Raw genomic sequence first — 9,318 nt, forward strand, 5'->3', positions numbered from 1 at the left:
AACCTGGTGCTTGTGTCAACTGACCGTCCAAATCCATGTTACCCTGAGTTGCTTCCTCTTCGACTCCCAATTCTTATTCATTGCCTCCAACACCGTCAATGGACGGCCCGTCCTAGAGACCCTGCATCCTGTATCCGTTCTCCACGAGCACCTCAGCCATGGGCACATTGGAACCTTCGATAACCCTATTGTAGCGGGACTAGTGAGCACAGTCGCGCAAGGGCATCAGCACATAGTGTGCCATAGTCTTCCCACTACCAACTCTCCCCTTCAGTGTGAAATCACCGCCAAACTTTGCATTCAAACAGACACAAAGGTCGTTGAAGCTAGGAGGTTCATCAAACCATTTCAATTCTTCTTCCTATATCCTTAAACATACTATCTTCTTTCCTAATACTTCCTCCATAATATACTCGGACACAACAATCCATCTACAAAAGCAGTTGAGGAAAATTCATGAAGTCGTCCAAATCACCTATACCACGGGCAACTAAGTACCAACAATAGTAAATACTATCTATACTAACTACCATTACTACTACAAACTAACTAAACCTTAACTAACTAACCAAATCCTAAACCCTAAATCCTAACTAACAAAAACCTAAACCCAAACTACCTAACCGAACACTAAACCATAACTATACTACAACATACAACCTAAACCCTAAAAACTAACTACCTAACTAACCTAAATCACTAACCCTAATCAGCTCATTAAAAATAATAACTGAAATCACAAAAATGAGGGTCTTCGAGGGGGGAAATACATTGGCTACGACGGGGGGGGGCCTGCTGTCACCCCAGGCGACGGAGAGGGTCGTCGGCAGCCTCGTCGGCCGGCGACGGTGCCCGCACGGTCCAACAGCAAGGGAGGGGGCGCCGGCGACCCAGGGGGTGACCCCCAACCCTATGAGTAGGGGAATGGGGAGAGAGAGGAATGGAGGCGCGGCCAGGGTTGGCCGGAGGCGTGGCCGGCGGTGGCTGAGCGGGCGGCTAGCAGCGCTCTTGGGCACGAGCAGGAGAGATAGAGGGAATAGAGAGAAGAGAAGAGGAGGCCGAAGCCGCGGGCTTGTGATGGGCCTTGCCACGCCATGCGGGCTAGCGCAGCAATGACGCGCCAAGATCTGCGGCGCGGAAGTGCCACACCAAGATCCGCGGCACGGCAGAGCCTGCCACGTCAACGGTCAACAGGCCTCCTCGCTGCCACAGTGGCAGCCCTGCCGTGCCAGCATGCATGGTGCGACTACGTGATTTTGCCACGCCACCGCAATAGGCGCGGCCAAAAATATTAGATTTGAAAAAATAATAATAAAGTGTTGGAAATAGTTTTAAAAAAGTGTTAAAAATAATAAAAAAAAATTGTCTTCCACAAGAGGAAACATGTGCAAGAGAATGGCGGCCGCGGCAGCAGCACGCAGCAGATAACTGCATGTCTGCATCTGAATGTCAAAAAATCGTGGTCACGCGCACCGACCGAGCAATTTAGCAACACAAAGCACTGAGAAAAAAAAACAGTCCAGGCCAACAGGTACTCCTCCATACACAAATTAGGAGCAGATCAAGACCGGCTTCTAAGGCCATGCAGAATTCCAGATTTCAATGCCATCCACTCATCCTGCAAAAACTGAACAAACCCTCCTGTATCCTCTGCATGTTATCACAATAAGCATCTCAAGAAACCTGGCACCCAATCCATCACACAAGGAGCTTCATACCAAAGGGTTCTTTGTTCTGTCCCTACTTTATTTTTGTTTTGTCTTAGTCGTCCAAATTACCAAAACGCAAAAAGCAGTACTGGTGCAGGGCACTGCGAACGTTTGCAGCACATATTCTTATTACAACACACTTGTTCTTGTTTTACTGAAACCAGAACAGACCAAGGCGTAACGCTTTATTCCAGACACGCCAGGGTTAGCTGCAATTCGCGGAAAGGTTTTGCCTCCTTGTAGTGAACCCTGAATTGCAGCGACCAGATTGGTACACATCAACGGCGTACGCGACTTGGACCGGCCTGAGAGGAGCCTGGGCCAACATGAGGTGCTCCACCCGCTGCGGAACCTGGTCCTGAATCAGGTGCTTCGTCCCAAGGAGCAGCCAGAGTATCCAGCAGTTGTCGGAGGTAGTTCCTTGCAACGGGGTCATCCTGTGTTTACCGTAAGAAGATATGGTTAGTACTTGACTGAAACCTTCCATCTGTTGTAAGTGGAGGCGGAGCAGTGGTTGATTAGACTAGAGGCAGCTGATGAATCGAGAGCAAGACTCACCTCGAGGCAGTGGTCGAATGTCCCATTCTTGAGAGCCTCAGGAAAGCTAATTCGCAGTGCCCTAAGGGCCCTGCAATGTGGAGGGGAAGATATGGGGATCACGCATGCAAGGAAATGCTGCATGTTACAATTTAAGTTCCAATCTAATATGCAAATGACAGCACTTACCGGGGATGATCAGTCAGCCTGTGGTAGCAACAGATGATGTGCTTCAGCAACCTGGCGGAGGGTTGTTCAGCTAGTGAAATCACCATGCTTTGTAAAACAGAGGCTAGCGCAAAGAAACGTTCCACGGTGAAACAGATGTACTGTAACCCAGCTTCATCCAGCACAATCCTTTCGACAATGTAAGTGGCCACCTGCATATGCATTTGACTAATTAGTGTATTAAAGCAATGCTTACCAGATTAGTGCAATTTCCATTAACTACACCTGTAATGAGAGACTTAGGTTCCCAATACTCAATTTGTCGTTTATGCAGATGAGATGTTACAAAGAGGTTAGCTACATTTATCTGCCAACCAGAATAGGAGTCATCTACTGTTCTCAGAGAAAATACACAGAACTTGGTTGACAGATATATATACACTACAGGAAATTAGCAGCAAATGGTACTTGCTGAAGCAACAATGCCAACAGTTTTTGAAGTTTTTTCATAAGCCTCATTTTATGCTTTGAAGTCATAAGGAAATTTTAGGGCTATCTGAGAGAAGCCCAGTGTAGGAAAATTTGATCCTGAAGACCTGCTTGGCTACATTCGAGAACATAAAGTGCTTCATAGTCTACCTCACCTAAAATACTGTAAACTAGATAAACTGTTTGATATGTTGGAAGAGGATAGCATACCATACCATGCAAAGTAAGGTAGTAAAGATACTGAGCAACACATGGCTAATAACAAGTACAGCCAGTAGATGGCATTAATGATCTCAATCAAGAAAACTTTAATTATGTATAGCATGCCAATCTAAATGGTGGGGACTGTGAACTTACGCCACGTGATTGCAAGATTGTGTTCCATGCAAATTTTAGACAACCAAGCATACCAGCGAATACAATAACATGATACAGGATGGCTGAGCAGAGGCAAAAGATGAAAATAGTTCACGCAAAAGACGATAAGACATACTGTTTTTGAAAGCTCTTCGCCTGTTTCCATGATTCGCAAGCACAGAGGAATGATTTCACTTTGCAGCAGGAAACCGATGGCTTCAGTATCATCTGCCTGCATGTATCAAGACAAAGAAGCTTCTTTCTCATTTGCAGAATTAGTGTTTGATGAAAACAACAAATGGATCTTGGCCATGAATTTATCGCTGTCAGGTTAAGTGTTCTACTATTATCTGAATAGGATTGAACGCGCCAAATGTTCCCACTGAAAGAAACACATGACCAACGTTCCAGAAATCCTTAAACATCCTCGCATGTGAGAATGTAATCACGTGTTCCTTCTGAATATCACAAGTTACATGGCATTGCTTTGCACTAGCGAAGTGACAGAAGACCCAGCCCCCCAGGACTAGTGAAGCAGATCCATGCTGAGTTGTATAAAAGTATAAATTACCTTAACAAGAGCACCAATCACACCTAGACTGGTGAGTCGCAGGGACTCGAAAGATCTAGCATTGCTGACAGTGTTCAAGAGTGGGTATAGGTATATGGGAATGTAAGCTGCAAAAAGAAAGGACGGAATGAGAGGGAGTGAAGAATAATGGTGACATATCCAGGAAACAAAGTTTATTAGTACTATACAAGTAAAAAATCCATAATACTTTAGAAATTTTATTACAGCAACTAACATAAACCAAAAGTGTGTCAACTGTCAAACACTATATGATGATGTGGCAAAACTTTAGTTCGGTGGTTGTTCAGGTCAGGTCCTAGTTCTATAGTCAGTGGCGCACTAGTTAATTTCCTCTGTGTGGCGTGGTATAGTGTGGCAGAGTTTGTACTTGGTTTCTTGTTCTTCTACAATGAAATGATACGCAACTCTCCTAGGCATTCGAGAAAAAGATAATGTGGTGAAATACTAACATCGGATAACTAACAACACACCTTCAGTACATTTCAGCTTAGACATTCAAAAAGTCATGTTCATTGACATTACCTTTTAGAAAGGAGGTCCTAGTCTCAGGGTGTGATGCAACAGACTGCAACAATTTTAGGAGTGAGGGTGAACAAAACATACGATAGAAATCTAATGTTCATAACTTAAAATGGATAACAACAAACAGAAGAAAAAAAAACCTTTGCAGTGCAGTATGTCATAGGAGGAGACAATTTTTCTGCTTAAACCCCTTATTTCTTAATACCATACCTGAAGAAGTGCAATTGCGTTGCATACTCGGCTCGATGCACATGCCGTTAGTGTTGGGGGTGAAAGTGCAGGGTAGACTGACAAAATTTCCTGGTTTTTTTTTTTTGAAGTCGTCAAACATACCGAATGAGACCAAAAGACTGACTTAAAAGATCAATTTAAACTTCGAGAACATATATTAACAAAACTGATATAGTCATGAAATCAAAGATTGAATCAAGAATGCCTGAACTAACAGACTGATGATAGGTTAGTACATACCCGGAGCAGGATAATAATTGATCCAAAAGAGTGCCACATCAGTGGAGCCAAATTCTTAAACATCTCCCTTTTCTGTAAAAGTTACAAAAAGAACATTACATACCAAATTTGTTGCCATGCTAACGACTCAACATGCATCTACTATTGTTCATACCAGCACCATTACTGAATCAATCAGCTACAAAATGAATAAAAGTTTACAATGGAATGAGTTCACATCTTTAGCTACTTAGGAAAGCGATAACTATGGGATTCAAGCAATTAGCATGTTAATACACATATACAGGAAAATAATAGTAGTTTCACAAATTCAGAGCAGCTCAAACACAGATCTGATTCACTAAAAATAGTTTACACTGCAGTTCATATAAATGAATGGGGGGTCAACTATCAAAAACAAGAACCAAGTTTATACTTCACTATTATATATAAGGGTGTTCCATATATAAATAAACACATCCCTTCTGTGAGCAAACTCCTAAATTGCAACAGAAAATGTTGCCCAGTATATGCAATGAACCACCAGCAGTTCAAGATTTTTCATCATTACAATGTGCAATAAGCTACAGCTGGCATCTGAACAAAAAGAGTAAAATTCTCAAAGTTTCATAAATACACCAACTCCTTTCAAAGCACATATATTACTCTTTACTAAAACATCCTTACAACCACTGCCTATGAATGTGGCAGCTTGCTCTACTACATGTCAGACAAACATATAGAAAAAAGATTCATGATTTTGCAGTCCCGAATACCACTAACACAAATCAAATCGGCACTTTTGTTGACCAAAATGTATTACATCTCAAGGATATGAAACAACTAATTTATGCATGGCAATCCGCCTCCAATAAACTCAAACTGGACGAAACCAGGTCTCCTAAATCCTGATGAATCTATACATGCACTAGAAAACCAGCTATGAACCAAAATTAAGAAATCATACATACAAAATACCTAAATTATTGTGATTTCCAAATCTAGTAAGCAGAATAAGTTACATCGCACATAACCACGGATCATCCTCATAAAATCCACAAGAGATCAAACAGTATTGCCCTTGGCAAACCAAGAGCCGATTGCCTTGATTACCCAATCAATTAAACTGAACTATCTAATTCCGGAAAACCACAAAGCATCACAGATGCAAACTTCAGCAGCTATCGCAACAAGAACTCCTGACAAGAAACCTCACTAGAGATCGAGGAGGCCAGATCTTCCAACACAGGGATGTATAACCAGAAGACGAGGAAAGGCAAAAGAGGGACCTTGGAGAGCTCAGCGAGGGCATTTCCACGCAACTCAGGTTCGTAGAGGTCGCGCAGAAGCCGCTCTTCTAGGCTTCATCTTGGTATCCTTCTCCGCCTGCACCACGGCGTTGCAGCCTCCACTGCCTCTTGCCACGGAGGGAGGAAGGCGAGGCATTGGGGAAGGAGCAGGTGTCGAAGACTTTCCGTTTCAAAGAGGCGAAGAAATAGAAGAAGGCTATCGTTATTAGATTTATTAATCTATTTAAAAGACCCTTATACCCTTTTCCCGTTGTTCTTATAAGGTTAAAATAAATGCATCCTTATATTTACCTTTCCTTTGGGTTTTGTTTCTGTAATAAAACTTATCATCTGTTTTAGCTTTTGTACGTTTCATATTTGGAATGCTCTGTACACTGCCTTTTTGGATGATAGTGTTTTGGGTGCTTGGGATTGTCTTAAGTGTAAGAAATAGCTGGTTTGCTATGTGAATGAATATGTATCTCTGATCATGGATGTAATCGATTACTTACTGCAATAGCAGTACACCATTCACATTTCCTAAGCCAGTATTATATGGCTAGATTGCTGGGCTAGGAACAGCAAGGGTTGGAAGCGTACTCACCCTTTACAAGAGGCTCTGAGTAACCTATTTACATGGAGATACTAATTCCATGTTTAACTCAGAATGTTCTTCCATATTCATCTTATAGAGTCGGCCCTACAATTTGACTAACAGACTGCTTGTTCTTCTCCCAAATAGGTAGCAATTCCAAAGCAACTAACTCAAAACAAACTTCCTAGCTAGGACATTTCAGATAATTATGGATGTCTGAGCCTGCTTCTTGCACCATGCATATGTTTTTCTACGAATGTGTCCACAACACAGTACAGTAGTAGTCTTTCAAGTATGGATTTGTGGACCAGTGATTTTGTCACTACATGATTTAGGGAGTATAGAGGTGGCCATTTTAAAGCTTCATAGCAAAACATATTATATGCTATAGCATCCTCTATAGAATTGCAAAAGTCAGGGGTGGGGCATAGCCCACTATGGCCCCAATGAAGCAGCTACCTTAGACAATTCACTTTGTATGCACCCTATATTAAAATATCAACTCAACTGACTCCCTGAACCATTCCAATTTGTCCAGTTCATCCCCTAATGATTTTTTCTCCTTTTTGTTACTCCTTGTACAGGTTGTATATCGGGTTATGGGTTAATAGATGAGATTTCTAAAGTATGTTAAGAAAAAACTTGAAAATTGTTGTTGTCGTCTTTCACACATTGTCATGTCTCACTAGTTAAAGTAATATAAAATGCTCCCAAGTTTCAACTGATGGAAATAATCACAAAATTTGAACCCGAGACAACTTTTACGAGGAGAAACAAAAAACAGAAATTTCATTAGGGGTGATTTGATCTAGTTTGATTACTTTGTGGGAGTAAATCAAGTTAACAATCAACATTTTGTATAGGTGGTTGAACAGACAAACAGAATAGCTGGAGGTCGTAAAGTCGCACTTTTTCCTTAAAATTAGTTCTTTATAAACAAAAAAGGGAAAGACAAGTACACCTATGTATTTTACGATCATTCAGTAAGCATATGTACCTAAGGATTTCTACATTTATTTTACATGATCAAGGACCAATATTCGCAAATAAGGTGATTGCTTACTAGTTAATCAAAAAAGGAAGATATATTATTTCATCGAAACTTATGATAGATAGATCATAGAAAACCACATATATAAATTGGTAAAAGACTATCTAATCATGTTATCATAAGTCATATGAGTTTGAAACAACTCAGTGCCAATTAATTCTGAGATATTATGTGAAATGAGTAGGAGGTGATGAAATAGGCTGTCTAGAGGAGAAACAATAACTTCAAATAGGCAAGCGCCTAATGTTTTTGATCTAACAGATCAAGAACTGAAGGCATGCCACAGGTTCAGGGTCTTTAGGACTAGGAGCCTCATTGTTCGATATGATGCACAGATTCAACAATTCTAAATTGTTTGTAATAAATGATGGAATGCAACCCCAATGAGCGATAGGGTTTAAATAGCTGCAGGGACAGATCCCATGCACGAAACAACACTAGGAAACTTCACATGATTCTCCACTGGCATCCAAAACTACCATGGACAGTATCAAATCAGACTGCTATTTCACAGACAAGCACTTCATTTAGCTGTGGACTGCCACTCTAATGAGGTGTACATGCAATATATTAGCTATAACTGTAAAGAAAACTGAAGTCCTCAGGTCTTACCAATGGGTGTAAATCTCATCTGCCGCATCCGCACATGAGTCCTTCAGAGGATAAATATTAGGCCTACATCTCTTTTACATGCCAAGCTCGTGTCACTATGTGTGAGGGACAACATCTGCTGCCCTTTGCTTATTGTTCGCAACTCCATACTGTAACACTATGTGTGAGTAATAGCGACATCCTAACTTGTTGATAATGTTGAGACTAACACTTCGTCACTTCTAGATTGAAACTCACTGATATCAAAGGGCGAGCCCGTTGTACCCCCAATACAATTTAATGAATTCTTCGAGCCCTGTGTAAAATAAATAACTTTCAGTTGCTCCTCTAATTCCTGATAAAAAGCTAAGAAGATAGCATCCTAGTAGAAAGGTAACGTGGGTTTCACCAGCAATGCGTTGGACCATTGGTGTCAGATGCATACCGTCCGTGTGGCGTCCCCCTGCTCGCTGAAACAGACGAAACCGCCACTGCCCTGCCCTGCCACGGCAGCGGAGGCTCCCTGCACCAAATTAGTGGCTCCTAAGATCAGACGTCGCCATCTCGCCGCCACCCACTCGCCGCATACCCGCGCCGCAGCTCGCCGTCCACCATCCGTTCCCGAAATTGGAGCCTCCCCGAAGCTGCCAAGCCCTAGGAGGTAGGCGCACGTGGAACGGCTGCTCCTCCCGAAGCCGCCAAGCGCTAGCCCGAGGGATGGAGGAACGGCTACTCCAACCAGATCGAGCCGCTCGACAGCGCTGCATCCAGCCCTCCGTATCGAGCGCTCGACCAAACAGACCAAAGGGGCCAGCGCCGCCAGCCGTCGCAGCGGAAATGGGACGGCGGGCTCCCTCCTCTACCGGGAGTTTGGCGCAGCGGATAAGCCGTCGCCGCCGCGGGAGGCGACGCGGCCCGTGCCAAGCGCCGCATTGCCGCGCCGCCGCGCGCCGGCGATGGGGGTCGAG

The 9,318-nt window shown here is 42.9% G+C and overlaps 1 pseudogene; it reads right to left on the reverse strand.

Moving 5' to 3' along the window:
- Positions 1–1,715: 1,715 nt before the first annotated feature.
- On the reverse strand, positions 1,716–6,289 carry LOC136549380 (uncharacterized; annotated as a pseudogene).
- Between the last annotated feature and the right edge of the window lie 3,029 nt (positions 6,290–9,318).

This window comes from Miscanthus floridulus, chromosome 4 (assembly GCF_019320115.1).
Source record: "Miscanthus floridulus cultivar M001 chromosome 4, ASM1932011v1, whole genome shotgun sequence".
Lineage (NCBI taxonomy): Eukaryota > Viridiplantae > Streptophyta > Magnoliopsida > Poales > Poaceae > Miscanthus > Miscanthus floridulus.